This window comes from Dama dama, chromosome 6 (assembly GCF_033118175.1).
Source record: "Dama dama isolate Ldn47 chromosome 6, ASM3311817v1, whole genome shotgun sequence".
NCBI lineage: Eukaryota > Metazoa > Chordata > Mammalia > Artiodactyla > Cervidae > Dama > Dama dama.
In genome coordinates, this window is record NC_083686.1 from 23,091,848 (window position 1) to 23,117,786 (window position 25,939).

At 41.9% G+C, this 25,939-nt stretch overlaps 1 non-coding gene across 1 annotated transcript; it reads right to left on the bottom strand.

Annotated features, from left to right (window-relative positions):
• Positions 1 to 2,364: 2,364 nt before the first annotated feature.
• On the bottom strand, positions 2,365 to 2,471 carry LOC133058933 (U6 spliceosomal RNA). The gene has a single exon (XR_009693441.1). It is a non-coding gene; the product is annotated as a U6 spliceosomal RNA (small nuclear RNA).
• Positions 2,472 to 25,939: the final 23,468 nt, after the last annotated feature.

A 25,939-nucleotide genomic window follows, 5' to 3' on the forward strand; every position in this document is an offset into this window, starting at 1 on the left:
TTGTCCAGATTCTCCCTTGGGTTAGTAACAGTCTGTCATTTATCTCTGTTGGTGCTTGCCTTTGAATTTTTCTGAGACTTACTTCACAAGACATTCTAAGGTATGAAATGAGATAGAAAGCTTATTTTCAAGCACCTGAAGTCTGAGAATATGCACAGGACATGTTAATAACACTTCATAGAGACAGATTCTTTCTTTTTATTGAGGCACTAATTATATTCAATAAAAAACAACAACTATAGATGTTTAGTTAGATGAGTTTTGAGAACTTTATATCTCTGCAACCACTACTCGAAATGAGATAGAAAACATTTTTGTCACCCTAGAATCATATTGTATGATAGCATATGTGTGTCTGGCTTTTTCAGTCAACAATGTTTTTGAGATTCATCCATGTCAGTTCATCGATCGGTCATCTATTTTTTTTTAATTGCCAAATAGTATTCCGTTATATAGATATACCACAATTGTTGAGCCATCGTCCTGTTGGTAGGCATTTAGGTTACTTCTAGTTTCTGTCTATTATATGGAAGGCTGCTATGAACATTTTGATGAGAGTCTTCGTGTGAACGTATGTTTTCATTGTGTGTTCAGTTGCCCTTTGTGACCCAGCATGCCATGTCCTTCCCCCTCTCTCAAGAGTTTGCTCAAATTCATGTCCATTGAGTCAGTGATGGGCTATCTAACCATCTCATCCACTGCCCTCTTCTCCTTCTGCTTTCAATCTTTCCCAGATCAGGGTCTTTTCCAATGAGTCGGCTCTTTATATCAGATGGCCAAAGTATTGGAGTTTCAACTACAGCATCAGTCCTTGCAGTGAATGTTCAGGGTTGATTTTCTTTAAGATTGACTGTTTGATCTCCTTACTGCCCAAAGGCCTCTCAAGAGTCTTTTCCAGCACCATAATTCAAAAGCATCAATTCTTCAACACTCAGCCTTCTTTATAGTCCAATTCTCAAATCCATACATGACTACTAGAAAAACCATAGCTTTGACTATATGGGCTTTTCTTGTCAAAGTGATGTCTTTGTTTTTCATTACGCCGTCTAGGTTTGTCAAGCTTTCCTTTTAAGGAGCAAGCATTTTTTAATTTCGTGGCCACAGTCACCATCCAAAGTGATTCTGGAGCCCAAGAAAATAAAGTCTGTCACTGCTTCCACTTTATCCCCTTCTATTTGCCATGAAGTGATGGTACCTACTTTGGAATGGAATTGTTGGGTTATGGGTTAGATGTACATTTATCATTATAAGAAACTGCCACATAGTCCTTCAAAGGGTTGAACCATTTTATATTCATACCATCAGTGTTGCTCTGCATGCTAAAGAAACAGTTTTTCTATAAAACTGCGATGGCATTTTAGTAAAGCATATTTATCACAGTGTCTAGGGTGGGAAAGATTTCTGTGGGAATCATTTGGAGGGAGGAAAAAACAGCAAACAGAGGGGAGTGGGCTGGCACTCACCAAATAGCGTTCACCAGGAAGCCAGCCCGAGGGGACCACGTGGGCTGCAGGCGCCATGGCTACCAATCAAGGCTGTGTTCTCCGCTGATGACATTCACTCCACATGCCAGGCTGTCTGTCCACGATCCAAGTAATCTGGGCAACTTATTGTTTTGACTCAAGTTGTGCTTCATTGAAATTCTTTTTGGAGTGTCCCTTTTGGTCACAAGTTCTCTCTCTTGTCTGGGAGCCAAGATTGTGCAGCTTATTTAGTACAGCAAGGCTTTTTGAATTTGTGCTGCTGGCTTCATCTCCAGTGGTGGCATCGACACAGACTTGCCTGTCCCAGCTCCTGATCAGCTTTCCCTTGGCTTCCACAAGGTTGAGAGCAAGATATTGTTCATCCTTTGGCCTCATCCCCGCAGGTTACTTTTAGCAAGGTTTCAGTTTGTTTTTTAAGCTATTATTTTCAAGGGAGGGCAAAACCTTTGGCTCTGCTTTAAGATGATTTCATTTTAAGACAAAACTCACTCGCTATGAGTATTTCTTTTAAGTTATTGTGGCAGAGGACAGGAATAGTACAGAGTAGCTCCCTAAGAATTGCGCTTAACTTTCTGTAGGCGGGACTGATCCTGGCTGTATTGAGTCTGTTGATTCTATCCTATTAGTAAAAATTCTTGCTAAAGTAGGTGACCAGCCATTCCTGATTCCTGATTCCTTAGCCAAATTCTGGGTGATAGGCTGGGACTTCAATTTGGGCACAGCCAAGTTTCAACTCCTCTTACATTATTCTTTTCCTTCAATTGATACTCCCTGTAAGTGCTTTGTGATAAAAACACAAACGCTCATTTTCTCCTTCTTCCTTCCCCACAAAACACAGAGTTTGTCCCTTTGCCTATGAAATTCTTTTTTTTTTTTTTTAATAAATATGGAACGCTTCACGAATTTGCGTGTCATCCTTGCGCAGGGGCCATGCTAATCTTCTCTGTATCGTTCCAATTTTAGTATATGTGCTGCCGAAGCGAGCACCTATGAAATTCTTAATGTGTATTCTGGAACCCATTCCATCCTGCTTTCTCAAGGAATATGTTCAACTGGTTATTTTCTTTAAAAAAAAAATTTTTTTTTTTTAAATTTTTGGCTGAGCTGAGTGTTCATTTGTCTTCTCTGGTGGCTCAAACGGTAACAAATCTGCCTGCAGTACCGGAGACTCGAATTTGATCCCTGGGTAGGGAAGATCCCCTGGAGAAGGGAATGGCTACCCACTTGAGTATTCATGCGGGGAGAATTCCATGGACAGAGGAGAACAGTCCATGGGGTGGCAAAGAGTCAAACATGACTGAATGACTAATCCTGAGTCTTCACTGCTATTCAGGCTTTTTCTCTAGCTGCGGTGAGCGGGGGCTACTCTCTAGTTGTGGTGTGCAGGCTTCTCCCTGCAGTGGCTTCTCTTGCTGCTAAGCATGGGCTCGAGGGCACTCAAGCTCAGTAGTTTCGGGGCTCCCAGGCTCTAGAGCACAGACTCAATAGTTGAGATGCATGGGCTTAGTTGCTCTGTGGCATGTGGGACCTTCCCAGATAGAGGTCAAACCGCTGTCTCCTGCATTGGCAGGCGGATTCTTTACCACTAACCCACCGGGGAAGTCCCTCAGTTGGTTATTTTCTGCAACAGAAGTAACTGTCCTCCTAACTTCAGGCTTCTGTCTTGTGATATGTGCAGTTGTTGCTAGAAAGTTGCTGTCCAGATGCAGACGACATCCCCCACCCTCCCTTACCTTAAGGTGAGGCAATGTGAGTGGTTCTTATCAATATAATGTGACAAGTGGGATGCGTCGCTTCTTGACCAAGTAGCTTAAAAAGCAGGAATGCTCAAGAGGGAGAAGATATATAATTATGGTTGACTTGCATTGTTGTATGGCAGAAACCAACACAACACTATAAAGCAATTATCCTCCAATTAAAAAAAAATAAAGTAGAAATGCTTCTTTCCCCTTCTGCTCACTTGGTGCAGAGAGGCACAGCAAAGTTAAAACTCATATACTAAAGATAAGGGATCCACAGGTATATGGAGGCTCAGTCTTGAATCATCATTTGGGGAGACCCACCTGCCATTAAGAACTTCTGTGTTAAGAATGGTGTGTAAATGGGAAAAAATTCCTTTTTTAAAAGAAATTATTTTTACTGGAGTATAGTTGCTTTACAATGTTGTGCTAGTTTCTGAAAGTGAAAGTGAAGTCACTCAGTCATGTCAGAGTTTTTGCCACCTGATGAACTGTAGCCAGCCAGGCTCCTCTGTCCATGGGATTTTTCCAGGCAAGAATACTGGTGTGGGTTGCCATTTGTGAAGTGATGCATGTTAGCTAAGTTTTTTGTAGCAATCATTTCAAGATATATATTAATACATGCATCAAATCATGTTGTATAACTTAAGCTAATACCACTGTATAGTCCCTGGAATTCTCCAGGCCAGAATACTGGAGTGGGTAGACTTTCCCATCTCCAGGGGATCTTCCCAACCTAGGGATTGAACCCAGGTCTCCCACATTGCAGATGGATTCTTTACCAGCTGAGCCACAGGGGAAGCCCATGCTAGTTTCTACTATACAGCAGAGTGAGTCAGCTATTATTATTGCTTAGTCTCTAAGTTGTGTCCAACTCTGTTGCAACCCCAAGGACTGTAGCCCACCAGGCTCCTTTGTCCATGAGATTTCCAATGCAAGAATCCTGGAGTGGGTAACCGTTTCCTTTTCCAGGGGATCTTCCTGACCCAGGGATTGAACCTACATCTCCTGTTAGCAGGCAGATTCTTTACCACTGAGCCACCAGGAATCAGCTATCAGTTCAGTTCAGTCACTCATACATGTCTGACTCTTTGTGACCCCATGAACTGCAGCACACCAGGCTTCCCTGTCCATCACCAACTCCCGGAGCTTGCTCAAACTCATGTCCCTCGAGACAGTTATGCCACCCAACCATCTCTTCCTCCGTCATCCCCTTCTCCTCCTGCCTTCAATCTTTTCCAGCATCAGGGTCTATTCCAATGAGTCAGTTCTTCACATCAGGTGGCCAAAGTATTGGAGTTTCTGCTTTAGCATCAGTCCTTCCAATGAATATTCAGGACTGATTTCCTTTAGGATGGACTGGTTGGATCTCCTTGCAGTCCAAGAGACTCTCAAGAGTTTTCTCCAACACCACAGTTCAAAAGCATCAATTCTTTGGTGCTCAGCTTTCTTTATAGTTCATCTCTCACATCCATACCTGACTACCGGAAAAGCCATAGCTTTGACTAGATGGACCTTTGTCAGCAAAGTAATGTCTCTGCTATTTAATATGCTGTCTAGGTTGGTCATAGCTTTTCTTCCAAGGAGCAAGCACCTTTTAATTTCATGGAATCAGCTACATGTTTACATATATCCTCTCTTTTTCTGAATTTCCTTCCCATAAAAGTCACCACAGAGCCCTGAGTAGAGGTCCCTGAACCATACCATAGGGTCTCTTTAGTTGTCTATTAGCACATATATGTCAGTCTCAATTCATCCCACCCCTTCCCTTTTCCCCCTTGGTGTCCATGCATTTGTTCTCCACTGCTGTGTCTATATTTCCGCTTTCCCAATGAGATCATCTATACCATTTTTTCTGGATTCCATACTTATGTATTAATATATAGTACTGTTTTTCTCTGACTTACTTCACTCTGTATGATAGTCTCTAGGTCCACTCATGTCTCTACATAAATAACCCAATTGTGGTCCTTTAATGGCTGAATAATATTCCATTGTATATACCACAGGAAAAAATTTCTATTATGTTTGACCTACTGCATATTGCTGAGTCACTTGGTTATAGCAGGTATCATGACTCTAACTAGCACTTTATTTTTCTTTCCTCTACATCTTTCTCTCTACTAGGATCTATCTATATCTGAATTCAGACATGACCAAGCATCTTCCATCTTAAAACAAAACAAAACCAAAAAATATACTTCCTCTGACTCCACATTCTTGTCCAGTTTTGTCTTGACTTCCTTCCACAGACAATCTGATTAGGAGAGTTCTCTATGCAGTCTTAATTGCTTGCTTCCCATTCAGTTGCAGCCCAACTCATACAATTTCTTGCCACCACTCCATTAAAACTGCTCTTGCTGAAGCACTCTATAAATGCCATAGTTCCAAATCCAGCAGACACTTGTTGGTGCTCATTGTAGCTCTCAGGATTTCATACTATCAGTCACCCTCTCCTTCATGACATATTTTCTTCTCTTGGTTCCTTGAAATAGTCTCTTATGTGAATGACAGGCATTTTGAATGTATAATATCTAAAACTCATCTCCAACTTCTACTCTTCCATTCTCTCATCTCAATAAGTGGTAATTCCACTCATCTTAGTGGCTCATGCCAAGAAATCTGAGGGTCATTTTGAATATATCCTTCTTTCTCACTATCCATAGCCAATCAATCTTCACATCCTGCCAGTTTTATCTCCTAATTTTTCTCAAAAGTAGATACTCTTCTTCATTTGCATTCTCCCTCACCCCTTCCCACTTTATGATTAAATTTGTGATTTATGATTAAAATTGTAAATCAGATGTCACTTCCCTTTTAAAATGCTTTAGAAAATTTCCACTGTCTTAGAATAAATTCCCTGAAATTTTTATTAATAAATACAGCATATGAACTCTTAAATGGTCTTGTCCTTTCTATGTCTTTAGTGTTATCTAGCAATCACTCCCCTTTGCTCATTACATTCTGGCTTTTCTTTTAAACCTTTGAAATGAATCAGTTCTTTCCCACCTTGTGTGTGTTTAGTCACTCTGTCATACTGAACTCTTTGCAACCCTGTGGACTTGTAAGCCCCTAGGCTGCTCTGTCCATGGAATTTCCCAGGCAAGAATACTGGAGTGGGTTGCCATTTCCTACTCCAGGGGATCTTCCCAATCCAGGGATTGAACCTGCCTGAGAACCTCTCTAATGGCAAGAACAAAAATCAACTCAAACAAACTTAAGCAAAAACAGTAAGTCACGTACTAAGTGTGTGACTTCAGACGTGGCTAAGATGCTTGCTCCTTGGAAGAAAAGCTATGACCAACCTAAGACATCATATTAAAAAGCAGAGATATTAATTTGCCAACAAAGTTCTGGTTTTTCCAGTAGTTGTGTATGGATGTGAGAGTTGGACTATAAAGAAAGTTGAGCACCAAAGAATTGATGCTTTTGAACTGTAGTGTTGGAGAAGATTCTTGAGAGTCCCTTGGACTGCAAGGAGATCCAACCGGTCCATCCTAAAGGAAATCAGCCCTGAATGTTCATCGGAAGGACTGGTGTTGAAACTGAAACTCCAATACTTTGGCCACCTGATGTGAAGAACTGACTCATTAGAAAAGACCCTGATGCTGGGAAACATTGAAGGCAGGAGGAGAAGGGGATGACAGAGGATGAGATGGTTGGATGGCATCACCGACTCGATAGACATGAGTTTGAGCAAGCTCCGGGAGTTGGTGATGGACAGGGAAGCCTGGCATGCTGCAGTCCATGGGGTCACAAAAAGTTGGACACGACTGAGCGACTGAACTGAACTCAAGCTTGGCTAATTCCAGAAACTCAAATTATGACCTTATTGCTCTGTTGTTTTATCTTATGACTCTGCTTATCTTTGGTTTGATTCTTCTTGATTTGACATGATCTGTCCTCACAGACGCAAGATATCCACTCTCTGACACTGATATTTGTAATGAAGAATTAATCTTACCCAGAGAGAGGTCTGGCCTTTGTCCTAGGCTTCTGGGAAGTAATCTTTAGGCACTTTGAATGTCATGCTTGATAAGAGTGTCTCTACTTGCCTGGGGGCTGTATACCAGCCAGATAACACTGTGAGCTAAGGCAAGGGCTTTGATCCATATCAGCAATGTGCATCTTAAGGTGACGTTGAGTCAGTGGTATCAGTTGACCTCTGGAGTGGCTGGGGACTGAGACCACCCCCATCATATTTAGGGGATGAAGCCCTCGTGCAAGTTCTGCACACTGATGGTCAAATGAATTTCCTGATTGGCAACATTCTGTGCATATTGTCACACGTAGTGTTAAGAGAGTAATGCAATCCTGACTTCACTGGGAGAGGCCAGCTCAATACTCCAGGTTGGGTACCCTCCCAGCCACTGAGTCTTTGCCTTTGGCTGATTTTAATCTGTATCCTTTGCCTGCAATAAACTGTAACCTTTAATTCCGCAGCTTTAAGTGAACTGTTTTTCTAGTTAATTCTCAAAACTGAAGGTAGCTGTGGGAACCATCAAAGGTGCGCTTGGTGTTAGAAGTGAGGATGGTCTTGTGCGAACATGCCCCCTCTAACCATTGGCTAATTCTGTTACACATGTTCTTATACATTACACATTCTTCGCTTAATGACTATAGCCACATGATTCTGTTTATTCTGATACTCTAAAAGAAAGGTTGAGGGTGACACCTTGGCTGGCTAGCTTGATATAAGTGCCCAAAAGTAGGAGAAAGAGCATTGTGGTGAGTATCAGCCAGATATCTACCTAAACTGTGGCAGGCTGGGTTCCTCACAGGAGAGAAGGTTTAGGTTACCAAAAGAAAAGAAAAAGAAAAAAAAGGGGGGTGGGTAGGGATGCTGGGTAGACAAAAATAGCAGACACTCAATATGGCTCATTTGTACAGCCTTTCCCTCTCTGAGAACACTCCTGATTCTTACTCACCACCTGCACCATCACCACAATTTTCTAATGACTAAGTATACTTGTCATTTGAGTTTCAGATTAAATGTCATTTCACCAGAGAGGCTTCCTTCAGTCAAATTACAAGTTCTCATCAGATGGTCCTGTAGCTCTTGACAGTTTTTCGTTATATATTCACTGACATGTTGTTTTTTAGTCACTGACTCATGTCCAACTCTTTTGCAACCCGTGGACTGTAGCCCACCAGGCTCCTCTGTCCATGGGATTTTCTAGTCAAGAATACTGGAGAAGGTTGCCATTTCCTTCTCCAGGGGATCTTCCCAGCCCAGGAATTGAAACCGTGTCTTCTGCATTGGCAGACAGATTCTTTACTAGTCAGCCACCAGGGAAGCCTGGCATGATTATTATTTTAAAATCTTAATGCCCCCTTGATTCTAAGTGCTATGGATTCAGGACCTGGCTTATATTATTTATCATGTAATAGGTACTTAAAATTATCTGTGAAAGGAATGAATGAATGAGAATTTAACAAATCTGTCAATGGATTACCTTCATCTCAGATCTTAGGCTAACTCTTCAAATGTTCTTAATGAGAGGTCAGTCAGTGATACCTGATTAAACTTTGGACTCAGATGTTGGAACCAACAAAAGAAAATTGTTTCAATTTTGCAGTCAGAAATTCAACTGTATAACACTTAGAACTAAAAGTCACTGGGTAGATTAGCCTCATCATCCTTTATTGAAACAAAATATGTGATATTTGCATGGAAAATCTCTCATGATAAACTAATAAAACTATGTGCCTCACCTTGCATAATGCTTTTATCTGATTTCAGGCACATGGTAACCAGTGAGCTAGGTAATGCAAGTTGATGTTTCTTTCATCTGTTTAACAGATTAAAAAAAAAAAAAAAGCTGGAGAACCAGAAAGGTAAGGTGAATTACTCAGGATCACATGGAAAAGTCTGAGGTCAAAACAAGATTCAAGATTATTATTCATCCATGCTGAAGCCCAGTTCTATACTCTTGTCTATGAACTCAAAGTTGCTCATCCTCTCAGTCTTACAGTCAATACACTCTTCTGTCTCCTGCAGTTGTGAGATGTGTCAAAAGTCACACAGTATTAATGTAGTAAATTTGAATATGAACAAACTTTAGATTTTCCATGTCTTGTGGACATTTTTAACTATTTGGATTTTTAGCATTCTTTATAGCACTCCCTGATCAGGGACTTACTTTCAATCAGGGACTTACTTCTTCCCCACTCTCAGTTCCAGTGGTACTGGTGATTTTTCCATCCCCAACTCAAAAATATTCTGGCCAATGAGAGTCTAGCCTACTCTAGACTGTAGGTTTAATTAAGGGATGACACATGGTCCATAACAGCCGTCAAAATTCAACAGAAGCTTTGGTAAGGCTTTGTAGCGGGAACAGACATTCCCTCTCAATTGGTGTGAACCATCACAGAGCTGTCATGAGGCCGGAACTCCTGCAGATATTAGTTCCCATGTGGAGACTGAGGCTGAAATTCATCAGTGGGAGGCAGAGCTGAGAGATGAGGAAAAACCATGTCTTTATGATACATTTTGAAGCCTGAATCCAACTGTGCCTGAAGTCTACTCTATCTCTGGGTTTTTAGTACAAAATCCAATAAATTCCTTCTCTTGAGTAGGTCAGTTTGAGAAGGATTTTGTCTTTATCATCCAGAAAGTTCTTAAGTAATATGGTGGTGGTTTAGTCGCTAAGTCGTGTCCGACTCTTGCAACCCCATGGACAGAGGAGCCTGGCAGGCTACAGCCCATGGGATTCTCCAGGCAAGAATACTGGAGTGGGTTGCCATTTCCTTCTCCAGGGGATCTTCCCAACCCAGGAACTGAACCCGGGTATCTTGTTTTGTAGGCAGATTCTTTGCCAACTGAGCTACAAGGGAAGCCCCTTAACTAATATATCCTATGATAATGTACTCTCACTCAATTGTATTCCACACTTTTTCTTGAAAGAGAAAGAGTATAATTAGAGCTATTTTCTGGAGAATTGCCCATGTTGGGTCTTCCCTGATGGCTCAGCAGGGAAAGAATTTGCCTGCAGTGCAGGCGAGATAGGAAACACGGGTTTGATCCCTGGGTCGGGAGGGTCTCCTGTAGGAGGAAATGGCTACTGACTCTAGTATTCCTGCCTGGGAAATCCCATGGACAGAGGAGTCTGGTGGGCTACAGTCCATGGGGTTCCAAAGAGTTGGACACGGCTGCACAATAATATTTGAATTTGGATTTGCCCATGTTAGCTATCTTTCCCCTCAATTATTCCTAGAGTGTACATGAAAATAAGGATGCTAAAAGAATAAAAGTTATGATGGTTTAGAGCAGAAAATACTCTGAGTTCAGAATCACAGGACCTAAACTTTGTTCTGGGTTTCCCTTGCAGCTCAGTTGGTAAAGAATCCGCCTGCAATGCAGGAGACCTGGGTTCAATCCCTGGGTTGGGAAGATCCCCCTGGAGAAGTGAAAGGCTACCCACTCGGTATTCTGGCCTGGAGAATTTCGTGGACTGTATAGTCCATGAAAAGAGTCGGACATGACTGACCGACTTTCACCCTTTGCGGTCACTCCTCTTTGGATCTCTTCTCACACATAACGTGAGGGAGCATAGAGCTATAAATCTGGATGACTGAAACAGAGCACTTGGAGATGTTATTCTTCTCAGTTTCAATTCTGTGCATGAATCTAAACACAAACTGTATACGTCAGAACTTTGAAGATGATCACATTAGCCAAAATAAATTAGCCGGGAGAAAAGTAGGCTCTAAGGGTGAATATTCTTCATTCATTCGTCCACTCACTCACTCATAAATATTTTTGAGTACTTCAAAAGCACCAGACACTACTGCAGGTGCTGAGGATAGAGGTGAACAGGCTCGTTCTTCACAGAATTTATTTTCTAGAGGTGAAGATGCATCCTAATCAAATGTATTAAATCGAGTGTGTTTGTTTTCTGCATCTAAGTCTGTTTCTCTTTTGTAAATGAGTCCATTTGTGTTATCTTTTAGACTGCACACATAAGTGATATGATATTTTTCTTTGTCTAATTTACTTCACTTAGTATGATCATCTCTAAGTTCATCCATGTTGCTGCAAATGGCATTATCTCATTCTTTTTATGGCCAAGTAATATTCCGTGTATATATGGATCACATATTCTTTTTTTATTTTCATTTATTTTTAGTTGGAGGCTAATTACTTTACAATATTGTAGTGGTTTTTGCCATACATTGACATGAATCAGCCATGGATTTACATGTGTTCCCCATCCCGATCCCCCCTGCCACCTCCCTCCCCATCCCATCCCTCTGGGTCTTCCCAGTGCACCAGCCCTGAGCACTTGTCTCATGCATCCAACCTGGGCTGGTGATCTGTTTCACCCGTGATAGTATACTTGTTTCAATGCTATTCTCTCAGATCATCCCACCCTCGCCTTCTCCCACAGAGTCTAAAAGTCTGTTCCATACATCTGTGTCTCTTTTTCTGTTTTGCATATTGGGTTATCGTTACCATCTTTTTAAATTCCATATGTATGCGTTAGTATACTGTATTGGCCTTTATCTTTCTGGCTTACTTCACTCTGTATTATGGGCTCCAGTTTCATCCATCTCATTAGAACTGATTCAAATGAATTCTTTTTAATGGCTGAGTAATATTCCATGGTGTATATGTACCACAGCTTCCTTATCCATTCGTCTGCTGATGGGCTTCTAGGTTGCTTCCATGCCCTGGCTATTATAAACAGTGCTGCAATGAACATTGGGGTGCACGTGTCTCTTTCAGATCTAGTTTCCTCAGTGTGTATGCCCAGGAGTGGTATTGCTGGGTCATATAGCAGTTCTATTTCCAGTTTTTTAAGGAATCTCCACACTGTTCTCCATAGCGGCTGTACTAGTTTGCATTCCCACCAACAGTGTAAGAGGGTTCGCTTTTCTCCACACCCTCTCCAGCATTTATTGCTTGTAGACTTTTGGATAGCAGCCATCCTGACTGGCGTGTGATGGTACCTCATTGTGGTTTTTTTTTTTTTTCCTCGTTGTGGTTTTGATTTGCATTTCTCTGATAATGAGTGATGTTGAGCATCTTTTCATGTGTTTGTTAGCCATCTGTATGTCTTCTTTGGAGAAATGTCTGTTTAGTTCTTTGGCCCATTCTTTTTATGGCCAAGTAATATTCCATTTTATATATGCATCACATATTCTTTTAAAAATATATATACTTATTTATTTGTCTGTGTTGTGTCTTCATTGCAGCATGCTTGGTCTTTGTTGGGATATGTGGGATTCAGTTCTCCGACCAGGGATTGGTCAGAGGCCTCTGACTAGGCCCCCTGCATTGGGAGTGTGGAGTCTTAGCCACTGGACCACCAGGGAAATCCCTGTATCACATGTTCTTTATCTGTTGGTTCCATGTCTTGGCTTCCATACCTTGGTTATTGTAAATAGTGCTGCTATGAACATTGGGATGCATGTATCTTTTTGAATTAGAGTTTTCTTTAATGTCTAGGAATAGGATTGTTGGATCATATGGTAGTTCTGGTAGTTCTATTTTTAGTTTATTAAGGAAACTTCATACTGTTTTCCAAAGTGGCTGTTCCAATTTATGAAAGGAGAAAGAGAGGGGGTAGGAATAAAGTAGGAGTTTGTGATTAGTAGATACAAATTCCTATATACAAAACAGATAAACAACAGTTATTTTATATATATATATACACACACACACACACACACACACATACATACATACATACTTTTCATATTCTTTTCTATTATGGCTTATTAAAAAATATTGAATATAGTTCCCTATCCTTCATATGTATATATATCTGAACAATGTGCTATACACTAGAAGCCAACACAATACTGTAAGTCAATTATACTCCAAAAAAAAAAAAATGGCACATGTTATAAGATGATAAGTGCTTAACAGGAAACTAGGGCAGAGGGAAAGAAAGGATGCGCTTGAGTGTGCCGTTCGCCCTTTGACATAAAGTGCCACAGATAAGATGGCATTTGAAGAGGTACCTAACGGAGGTGAGAGAGTAAGTCTGGCTATTTCCTACTGAAGAATAGCAAGTGCAAAGCCCCTAAGGTGAGCGTGTTTTGTTGTATTTTAGGAGCATTTGTTGTGAGAAAAGGGAAGAACGGTAAAGATGAGATCAGAGGGAAGGAAAAATACCAAGAGAAGCTGGAAGCTGCTGTTGATTTGAAGATGAATTGTCCCCATCCTCTTATGCGTGGATCATTGCTAGTAAAATTGGGGAGAGGGAGTAGACTGGTTCAGTCCATTTGTAAGAGCTGTTTGGACTAGGGTGGGATCAGAACCTGAGACTCACTGTCAGAAACATGTGCTGTTCCTTGGAGAGTAAAGAGGCATTTCTTTCATTTTCAGCAAAGTCTAACTTATCTAACATCAGGGCCCTCTGTCCTTCCTTTCCCTCTATCGTGAGGTCCTGTGCTCCCTAATGCAAGTGTGCTGGATGTGGCAAGACAAGCTCTCAGCATCTGATCTGACTTCCTTTGTGTGTGTCTTCTGGTACCATGGAGACTAGAAATCTAAAACTGTATGTTCCAGATTCCTCTGGAGCTAAGAGTTTGGACACAAATCATTCCCATTGATTAGATGCATTTGCATCAGCTAAGAAGGTGGAAGCAAGGTTTTCTTCTTTTTTCTTCACTATCTTTTTGTTTACTGTGCTGTTTTCTGCAGCACATTACAGGGTCCATCCACTAGTTTCACAGGAGTCACAAGGCAATTGCCAAGGTGGCAGCAGCGGTGGCTTTCGGGGCCACGTTGTGACTTTCACTGGCCCTAGGCACTCCTACCGTCATGAACCCCTTCCTTCATTAAAAAATTATACTGCTTTGGGATAAATATTAATGTTATTATTAAATACTTAAACATTAATTTAGCCTAAAATTTCATTTTTAATCTAATTTTTAAAGAAATTAATTTTTAAGAAATTAATTTTAAAAAATCTAATTTTAAAGAAATTAAAGAAATGAGGGTGTGGGAGGGAAGATCAAGAGGGAGGGGATATATGTATGCTTATGGCTGATTCACTTTGTGATTCAGCAGAAATGAACACAACACTGTAAAGCAACTATAATCCAATAAAATAAAATAATTAAAAAAGCAAAAAATAAATTTGTTGGTAAGAAGTTTTACAGGCCCCGAAATGTGTTGCTGGCACTAGGCATTGTATCTACCACCTCCATGGTGTTAGGTTCCCAGGAATTCAGCTTAAAGCCGTGTATTTGTGAGGTCAAGGTCAATCTTTGCTGTCTTCCTGTGGCAGCTCTGAGTGCCCAGCTCTGAGTGGCCAGGGAGCAGCTCCCAGAAGGCCCGCTGGCTGTGTTGTTCTAGGAATCTTTTCCAGAAAGCCAGTTTTTCCTAAAGTTTTGTAAGCACTCAATTCCCTGCATTTACAAACTTTAGGAAAAACTGGCTTTTTGGAAAAGATTCCTAGAACAACACAGCCAGTGGGTTTTCTGGGCGAAGTCAGTTTTTCCTAAAGTTTTGCAAACACCCAATTCCCTGTGTTACTCTTCACCTGGTGGCTCAGACAGTAAAGTGTCGGCCTACAATGCAGGAGACCCGGGTTCGATCCCTGGGTCAGGAAGATCCTCTGGAGAAGGAAATGGCAACCCACTCCAGTACGCTTGCCTGGAAAATCCCATGGATGGATGGAGGAGCATAGTAGGCTACAGTCTACAGGGTCACAAAGAGTCAGACACAACTGAGTGACTTCACTTTCACTTTTCAATTCCCTGTTTTAAATCCAAACTCGATTAAAATAACCAGAATGGTCTTCTTTCTGCACTTAAACTCAATTGATGGGATTTATGCCTTTATCCCCACGAATCCCTCAAATTTTTTCCTTATTCTCAAATTCCCCATTGGGTCATTCTTACCCCTCTCGCCCATTTTCTGCTCTCCCTCACTCTATTACCATTTTGGCTTTTGCTGTAATCTTTGGACTCCCCACTCTATTGTGGGAAAGTCCCGGGGTCCTTGTATTAGTCAGGTTTCTCCAGAAAAACAGAACAAATAGGGTGTGTGTATCTAGATGTAGACGTGTAGATATAAAGTTGTGTGTTTATATCTACGTATCTACATCCCTCTGCTCTCTGCCCTGCTTAGCTGCTCAGTCGTGTCCAACTCTTTGTGACCCTACAGGCTGTAACGTGAAAGGCACCTCTGTCCATGGGATTCTCCAGGCAAGAGTACTGGAGTAGGTTGCCATGCCCTCCTCCAGGGAATCTTACCAACTCAGGGATCAAACCCAGGTATCCTGCATTGCAGGCAGATTCTTTACCATCTGAGCCATTTGGGAAGCCCATATGTTTATGATGTAATCTCAAATAGAGGCAACCGATTATGGTTTTTTTTTCCACTACATCCCTATCATCTATCATCTACTGAGAGAGACAGAGAGAGACAGAAAGAGAAGGGTTAGAGAGGAAACCAAGAGATTAATTTAAGGAACTGGTTCATGCCATTTTGGTGGCAGGCAAGTCCAAATCCACAGGGTTGGGTCAGGAAGCAGAAGACCCAGGAGAGAGCTGAAGTCGCAGTTCAAGTCTAAAGGCAGCCTGCTGGCGGAATTCCCCCTTCTGTGGGGAGGAAAGTGTTTTTCCCTGAGGGCCTTCAGCTGATTGGATGAGGCCCCCCATGTTATCTGCCTGCCAATGCAGGAGACCTAAGAGACACAGGTTTGATCCCTGGGTTGAGAAGATCTCCTGAAGTAGGAAATGGCAACCCTCTCCAGTATTCTTGCCTGGAGAATCCCATGGACAGAGGAGCCTGGTGGGTTACAGTCCATGGGGTTGCAAAGAGCCCAACACAACTGAAGCAACTTAGCACACGTGCATGCACGCGTGTTATGGAGGGCAATCAGCTTTACTCAAAGTGTACTGATTTAAATTTAAATCGAATCTAGGACTTCCCTGGTAGTATAGTGGATAAGAATCCGCTTGCCAATGCAGCGGGCATGGGTTCGATCCCCGGTCCAGGAAGACTCCACATGCCTCGGGGCAACAAAGCTCATGTGCCGCAACTACTGAGCCTGCCCACCTAGAACCTGTGTTCCACAAGAGAAGCCGTCGCAATGAGAAGACCATGTGTGGCAACAAAGAGTACCCCCCGCTTGCTGCAACTAGAGAAAGCCCTCGTGCAGCAACAAAGACCCAGAACAACCAAAAATAAAATAAATCTTGAAAATTCACATCTACAAAATACTTTCATAGAAACATATAGAATGATGTTTGATCAAATATCTGAGTGCTGTGGCCTAGTAAAGTTGACACATAAAAATAACCGCTACATTTTCATTTATATAAATTCATGTTTTTGAACCCTTTTTTCCTTCTCCTTTTAAAAAATACTTATTATTTATTTATTTGGCTGTGCCAGGTCTTAGTTGTGGCATGAAGAATCTAGTTCCCCGACCAGGAGTTGAACTTGGGCCCCCTGCACTGGAGGGCGGAGTTTTGACCACTGGACCACCAGGAAAGTCTCTTTCTTCTTCTTGCCTAAAATTGCTTTTCTCTCAGTAGTTCTCATTGTGCCTCACCCCCTTGAGTCAGAGGCAGGATGGAGCACCAGCTCTTTGCTCTTGGCGGTGTACCTGCTCACACTCTCCCTACCCTCACGGAGTCTCACCTGTTCAGGTGAAGCCTGCACCATCTCAGCACTGTGACTCACAGGATCTGTGCTCACTTCCTGAGACTCTTTGAGCTGACTCCAGTCCCTTCCTCTCTGCCTCGTCCCTTGCCCTCATCTTTAGTGACTTCAAATCGGAGTTAACCGTTCACATCCCTTGACCCCATGCACATTGCCTGGGCCAACGACCTCCATCTCTGGTCCAGCAGCCTGTGGAGTCACACTCAGGGCTTTCCCCAGTCTGTTTCTGAGCGTTGTTTTCCCACTTGCAGCCACAGCCTGTCATTCCCTCCACCCTACTCAGTAAGCCCCTCTCCTGCTTCACACAACCTATCCTCCTTTATCTGGTTATTCTGTTTGCCTTCACTGCTTCCTGCCTTGCCTGCTGGAATCATTGATTCTTCATGTGCCCCCACACCCTAGACTTGACTTTCAAAGACCCCGCGGAAATAAACATAAAGCACTAGGAGGTAGTACTAGTAACTTGGTGATGCTGGTGGTGGTGGTTTAGTCGCTGAGTCATGTCAGACTCTTTGTGGACCCAACGGACTATAGCCCGCCAGGCTCCTCCGTCCATGGGATTCTCCAGGCAAGAATACTGAAGTGGGTAGTCATTTCCTACTCCAGGGGATCTTCCCGACCCAGGAATCGAACCTGGGTCTCCTGCTTTGCAGGCAGAGTCTTTACCAACTGAGCCACCAGGGAAGCCACTAGTAACTTGGTAGATAATGATTAAATGCGAGCCCTTCCTCTTCTTCATTTTGCTCCTATCCCTTGCCCTCTGCTCACTCCTCAACTTGTGTTTCCAAGTTACTCTGTGCTTTTGGAGGAAAAGGCCGCTCTCTGAAGATAGGCTCACTTCCTGCCCTGCGCTCTCTTAACTTTAACTGCACCCTGACCCCACCTCTCCATTTCCCTTTAGGTCTCTCGGTAACTTCCTAGCACACTGACAAAGAGAATTGACCTTTCTAAATTATCTCTAGCCCAAAGCCTCCATAGACTTTCTTCAACTTCTCTACCCTTGTAACCTTACAAAGTTATACACGCAGTTATGCCTCCTGCTTAACAAAATCTGACTATTTTAGGGTAAGTCCCCCCAGAAAGAGACTCTGGGATAAGGATCCAGGGATTTCAGGAGGCACTGGAAAGCAAGAGCAGATGTGACATAGAATCAGGAAGGGAGTCAATACAGGTGTGTTACAAGCTGGTTATCACTGTGGGCAACTGGGGCTCGTTCTCCCTGTAGGGTGTTCTCTGGAAAGCAGTTCAGCGTAGAGATAGAGGGGTGATTTTGGATGTGGGGGACACTCCTCATCTAAGACTAGTCTCCATACTCTTCCTTCCCTTCATTTATTGACACAGATTTTCTAAAGCTTATTGGGCCAGAATTTCACGTTTTTATCCACAGGCCTAACATAATTTCCAGGAACAAAGATGAGATACAATGCCAATTTCCAGAATAAGTAATGCCTGGTAATAATGTATAAGTGGTCGATTTTATTAAACAATTATGTATTAATCACCTAATATGTACCAGACACTGGGCCAGATGCTAAGAATACAATGGACCACAAATGTTCACTGAAACTAGGCATGAATCAGTAAAACACAAGGTCTATTTTTCAATATGAAATATACCACATTCTCAAACTTACTTTAATTATATGAAACGATCAGCTAATGATGGCCACTTAGCTTTTGCAATTAAGATGAATCTAGTACTTGGTATTTTTTTGTCAGTCTGGATCTGCCTAAGTTTATTTTCAACATTTAACAATAGTAGATAACACCGATGTGAAAACAGCGTACTTTTCACAGGATGACGGTGAAGATTAAATGAAACAATGACCAAATCCCAAATATTTTATATAATTTACCACACTTGCCTGTATCTGTAAATCATAAGTTCCAAAAAATAGATACTGAACTATTTTATTTTGTTAAAATTTTTCCAGCTTTCTTGAGATAAGTTGAGATTTTTGACATAATTGACATATAATACATAAGTTTAAGATAAACAACATGATGGTTTGATATTTATATATGTATACATATATGTGATTTGATATACATATGTATGTATATATCAGTCCATTCAGTTCAGTTCAGTTCAGTCGCTCAGTCGTGTCTGACTGTTTGTGACCCCATGGACTGCAGCACGCCAGGCCTCCATGTTCACCACCAACTCCAGGAGTTTATGCAAACTCATGTCCATTGAGTTGGTGAAGCCAGCCAACCATCTCATCCTCTGTCATCCACTTCCCCTGTTTTCAATCTTTCCCAGCATCAGGGTCTTTTTCAATGAGTCAGTTCTTCAAATCAGGTGGCCAAAGTGTTGGAGTTTCAGCTTCAGCATCAGTCCTTCCAATGACTGATTTCCTTTAGGATGGACTGGTTGGATCTTCTTGCAGTCCAAGGGACCCTCAAGAGTGTTCTCCAATACCACAGTTCAAAACCATCAATTCTTCAGCACTCAGCATTCTTTATATGTATGTATATATATATTGCAAAATAATCACCACAACAAGTTTAGTTAATATTCATCACACATATATAGTTACAATTCTTTTCTTGTATGAGAACTTTTAAGATTTACTCTCAGCAAATAAACAAATACAGTATTGTTCACTTTAATCATCATGCTGGACAATTGCAGTCCCCAAACTTACTTATAAGACAATGGTTTATTTTAATTTACCACCATGTGTATACAGCTTTTGTAATGCTTAGCACACAGTAGGCCTTCAATTAATATTGATAGGCTCAGTGATTAATATAGATATTATTAGTTCAATTTTAAAGATAAAATAAACATTCAGAGAGACTGAACGATTCTCCCAGTTTCTCCAAACTAGTTGGTAGCAGAGTTGGGACGAATGAAGTCTTTTTAACTGCATTGTTAAGGGTCTGTTAAAGGGCCTCTAGAGAGCATGTGGCATAGTGCTGAGCACACAGTCAGCCTTCAGTATGCACTCTTCCTTCACTTATTGTTCAGTCGCCAAGTCGTGCCCGACTCTTTGCGACCCCATGGACTGCAGCACACCAGGTCTCCCTGTCCCTCACTATCTCCCGGAGTTTGCCCGAGTTCAGGTCCACTGAATCGATGATGCTACCTACCCATCTCATCCTCTGTGCCCCCCTTCTCCTCCTGCCTTCAATCTTTCCCAGCATCAGGGTCTTTTCCAATGCGTCAGCTCTTCACATCAGGTGGCCAAAGTATTGGAGCTTCAGCATCAGTCCTCCCAATGAATATTCAGCGTTAATTTCCTTTAGGATCAACAGCTTTGATCTCCTTGCTATCTGTGGTCACCTCAACTGAGACTGCACCCGCCGGCGACGTGACCTTTAGACGTTGCCCAGTTCACACTCCTGAATGGTTTCAGTACTGCTGCTCCGGGCAGTATGGGGAAATGAAGACAGCAAAAGAGCCTACTTCCCCCTCGGAAAGTATGGGAAACATAGAACCAAGGACATTCTGTAAGTCATGCGGGTCCAACTTGGCACAATCTAGAGTTCTCAAGCCTTTTTTTTTTTTTTTTTAATGTCAGAAAAATTCTCTTTATTTAAAAAATATTTATTGGAGTGTAATGGCTTGACAATGCTGCATTAGTTTCTATTGTACAGCACACTGAGTCAGTTACATGTTTACATACATCCCCTCTTTGGGGATTTCCTTCCCGTTTAGCTCCCCACAGAGCATTGAGTAGAGTTTCCTGTGCTGCACTATAGGTTCTCATCAGTTATCTATTTTTTTTTTAGTTTTTTTTTAGTTATCTATTTTATACATAGAAGTATACATATGTCAATCCTAATTTCCCAGTTCATCCCATCCACCCCCTTTACCTCCCCTTGATATCCATATGTTTGTTCTCTATGTCTGTGTCTCTATTTCTGCTTGGCAGATAGGTTCATCTGGACCATTTTTCTAGATTCCACATATGTGCATTAATAGACGATATTTGTTTTTCTCTTTCTTACTTCACTCTGCTTGACGGTCTCTAGGTCCATCCACATCTCTGCGAGTTCTCAAGTCTTAAATAGCACAGTGCTTAGGGAGCAGAAGACATACAGCCAACCAATTCTGTTACAGTCTGAGAGCCTCCTGACACAGAGTTGAAGATAACAGTCACTGCTTTCTTTATCATGATGGCTTTTGTCTTGCACTAGATGACTTTAGTTTATTGATCTTTATAGAACTTCTGAGAGGCTAATTCTGATTTCGGTCCTTATGACTTTGAGAGGGCAGTCATACTGGCAACTCACTCCAGTATTCTTGCCTGGAGAATTCCATGGACAGAGGAGCCTGGCAGGCTACGCCCACGGGGTCACAAAGAATCAGACCCGACTTAAGAGAGTTAGCACGTGCACACTTGTGACTGTTACAAGCCAGTGATAGGTTGTAAAGTTGCTTGGGGGGAGAAGCCAGTGGTTTCATGAGACATGCGAGTTTCCAGACCCTTCTCCCCTTGGAAAAAATCCTCTAAAGTAACGAGCTTTGCAACTGCTGCTGCTATTGCCTCAAGACACCTTGGAGAGAGTGCCAAGAACATGGATTTTGGAGCCTTAGATGTCTTGGTTTGTCTTGTGGTTTCAGAATGATCTAGGTATGTAATGTATGGTGGCGCTTAGCTTTTCTGAGCCTCAGTTTCCTAACTATAAATGGGGATGATGTCACCTGCCTCATGGAGCTGAGGTTAAATGAAATAACATCTATAATTTGCTCATATTCAGTGTTAAGAAATTGGTGTCTATTATTACTGAAACAAAGACACCTGAAAGGGTCAGAGCACAGTTAACATCTACTGGGTCTTCAGGTCTGTTTTCTGAGAAAAGAATGTGAGGTCTTGAAGCCAAAGTCCAAGGGAAGCTGAGCTCTCCTCTCTGCAAGGGAGTCAAGGATATTTGTTAAGCTGCCAAACTTCCCCGTAGTTATTAAACAGAATATGCAGTCCTGAGTCAGTTGCCCTACAATTATTAACAGTAAAACATTTGAAACAAACAGGATCATATACATGTACTAGTAGCAAAAGAGAACAGAAAACAGAGGAAGGGATAAATAATGTCCAGTTATGACACTATTTCAGATGCTGTGTTGGTGCTTTTAGTTAGATAATTTTTGTTACCTCATTAAACTCTTCATAACTTCTGTAATTATAGTAGTTGGTGGTCATTAAGTTATATCCAACTTTGTGACCCCATGGACTGTAACCCATCAGCCTCCTCTGTCGATGGGATTTCCCAGGCAAGAATACTGAAGTGTGTTGCCATTTCCTTCTCCAATCTTCCATAATAGATCTAATTATTCCCTCCTTGGGCCTTCTGGCACTGTGAGTTACAGAGATTATTCCATCTTTTATTCAAATTGAGATATAGTTTACATTAATGTTGTACTAGTTCTAAGTGTACAACATAATGATTTGATACATATATCTAATGTAAAATGATCACCACAACAAGGCTAGTTAACATCCATCACCACACAGTTACATTTTTTTTTTCTTGCAATGAGAAGTTTAAGGCTTACTGTCTTGGTAACTTTCAAAAATACAACACAGTAATACTACCTATAGTCACTATAATATTTCCCCATAACTTCTTTATCTTATGACAGGAAATCTGTACTTTTTGACTGCCTTCACCCATTCCACCCACCTCTCAAATCCCACCACTGATAACCACCAATCTGTTCTCTCTATATATGAGATTATTTTTTTTTTTTTAGGTTCCACATATGAGATTACACAATATTTATCTTTCTCTGTCTGACTTATTTCACTCCTCCCATCTTATAAACAAAAGGAAATGGTGGATCAGAATCATGAAGTAATTTGCCCAAAGTTACATAGCAAGTAGGTGGTTTTTGAAGTCCGAGGTTAGCTCTAGAGCTTAGAGTCTTTCCTTTATACCTAGGAAAGGAGGAGGGGGGTCAGGGAGACTGTTTTTCCTGAAGAAAGAAGACAGAGGCATCACACTGAGGAAGCCAAGGCAGCCCAGGAGAAAGAGGACAACCACAGTGCCCCCAGAGTGGGTAACTAGAGAAGGAGCAGTGGAGTTTCCCCACAGGGGCTTTCTCTGGGCAGATCATAAATTCTGGGAAACCTTGGACCTCCCAAGAAGTTTCTGGCTGCACCTGGTCCAACCAAACTACACCCCCAATACCCAGAAGTAAGAATGAGGAGAAACTCAAAAATGGACAGCTCGTTGCCTGGTGGCCAGGGAAGGACCCCATCTTGAAATAATTAAAAGTAGACTAAACAGTGGAAAGACTTCTCTTTGTCTTGCCAACATTGCTCAAGTCAGCCAGAAAAATTAAGGCAGAGGGCTTAAGAAGAGGCAGGAGGTAGAAAGAGGAAGGAAGCTGCTTTTTTCCCCTTCTCATCAAGTCTCTCCAGAAACATATAGGAATAAGTTGAAGGTTCCCTGGTGGCTCAGTTGGTAAAGAATTGCCTGCAACACAGGAGACGCAGGTTCAATCCCTGGGTGGGGAAGATAGGAAATGGCAACCCACTCCAGTACTCTTGTCTGGGAAATCCCATGGATAAAAGAGCCTGGTGGGCTACAATCCATGGGGTCACAAAAAATCAGACACGACTGAGCATCTGAGCATATTCTCCAGTCATTGCTGTCAAACTTAGCCCTCCATTTAGCCCTCCCGTGACAGAAGGCTAAGGTGTGCCTTGGTACACAAAAGATCTGAAATAACTGCCAGGTGCCTGGGGCCAGTGGGCCCTGCCTGCAACACAGTTTGGTACTCCCTTTAGAGTCCCAGGGTCTGTGATGACGCCGAGCAAGAGCTGGAAAAGTAGGACCATTCCCAGTTGAATGTCGTTCTGTTTCACCCACTTCCTAGGAAAGACTCAGCTTGGAGTGTTCTTCCACAAGACAGATCTTACACTGGTTCTCCACCACGATAGGGAGATCTACATGGCTCTCAGATTACTTGTCAGTATCTGGAAAAGAGGCAATGTAATTAGCATCTATTCTGCATGTTCCATCACAAAGAAGACTTAACCTGTTCTCTAAGTATCTTCAACAGACAGGGTTCCACAATAAGGTTTTTGAAATCAGAGAGATTGAGAGCAAGCCTCAGAGAGATTCTGAGAGTGAAATAGGAGCAAACCTTCCACCAGATTCTGTAGAAGTAGGAACACAAGTGAGCTTTGAGGATGGACTCGACATTCAGGCCAAGAGAAAGCTCTTTACTGAGGGTTGATGGCCCAGTGATCCCATGCACTATTTGCCACATGCCTTTCCCTTACAATCAACTAATACATAATTAGGCAGTTCTTGGGAACTTGTCATCTCTGTACTAATCTTTATGTCTTCAAAGCCCCTACCAATTAATTCCTTTAATACTTAGCTCAGTTTTTCCATTTCCAGTGAATCCTTCCCTGACAGATCTTATCAGTCCTTCATTGGAGCTCTAAACATCTTTTCATATTATTTTAAGTTTCATTTTAAAATGTTTTAAAATGAGTAAACAAATAATTGTTAAAAATTTTCCCTGGTGGCTGAGTGGTAAAGAATCAGCTTGCCAAAGCATGAGACATGTGTGTTCAATCCCTGGATCCGGAAGATACCTGGAGGCGGAAATGGCAACTTACTCCAGTATGCTCACCTGAAAAATCCCATGGACAGAGGAGCCTGGTGGGCTACAGTCCACGGGGTCGCAAGAGTAAGACATGACCTAACAACTGAGCACAGAAACCAATGATTGCTAAAATTTCATAAAGTATAACTTAGAAAAAAGAAGAAAATGAGTTATCTGAACCACCCAGAGATGAACAATGACCATGTGTGTTTTTCCAGTCTCTCTGGTTTTCTATTTCCCACTGTTTTGCTAACATGTTTTTTTTTTTTTTTTTATTTCCTATGTGGCAAAATATCAGGTATCACTTTTACAAGTGTATCTATCTACCTATCTATATCTATATATTTTAATGGTGAGTAGTAGTTTCAGCATTTTTAATAGGATCATTACAGAGTATATCACATTTCCACTACAGTTCAAGATAAATAGCTAGCACTCACATAGTACATAATATTCCCTGGGTTGTTCTAATTGCTTACATGATTGATCTATTTAATCTGTATAATCTGAGATGGTTGGTTTAATTTTTACTATCAAATTTCACAGATAAGGAAATGGAGTCAACAAGTGTTTAAATAATTTTTCTATGACTAGTATGTTTAGCGGAGAAGGCAATGGCACCCCACTCCAGTACTCTTGCCTGGAAAATCCCATGGACGGAGGAGCCTGGTGGGCTGTAGTCCATGGGCTCGCTAAGAGTCAGACAAGACTGAGCGACTTCACTTTCACTTTTCACTTTCATGCATTGGAGAAGGAAATGGCAACCCACTCCAGTATTCTTGCCTGGAGAATCCCAGGGACGGGGAGCCTGGTGGGCTGCAGTCTCTGGGGTCGCACAGAGTCGGACACGACTGAAGCGACTTAGCAGCAGCAGTATGTTTAGAGCTAAATTTTGAAACTGAACCTGACTGGCTTTAGACTCTTAACCACTGTCCTTCATGAATTTAACAGCAAATAATTGAGCATCTAATAATCAGCTCAGGTTTGATCCCTGGGTTGGGAAGATCCCCTGGAGAAGGGAAAGGTTACCCACTCCAGTGTTCTGACCTGGAGAATTCCATAGCCTATACATTCCATGGGTTTACTAAGAGTCAGACACCACTGAGCAACTTTCACTTTCACTTTAGGGCTTCCCTGATAGCTCAGTTGGTAAAGAATCTGCCTGCAATGCAGGAGACCCCGGTTCGATTCCTGGGTTGGTAAGATCTGCTGGAGAAGAGAACGGCTACCCACTCCAGTATTCTTGGGCTTCCCTTGTGGCTCAGCTGGTAAAGAATCCTCCTGCAGTGTGGGAGACCTGGGTTCGATCCCTGGATTGGGAAGATCCCCTGGAGAAGAGAAAAGCTACCCACTCCAGTATTCTGGCCTGAAGAATTTCATGGACTGTATAGTCCATGGGGTTGCAAAGAGTCGGATATGACTGAGCAAATTTCACTTCAGTTCAGTGATCAGCAGTTTCTTCAAATATTTTATTTGTTGACTCTGGAAGTCAGAAACAACCGTGAGAATCTTGTCT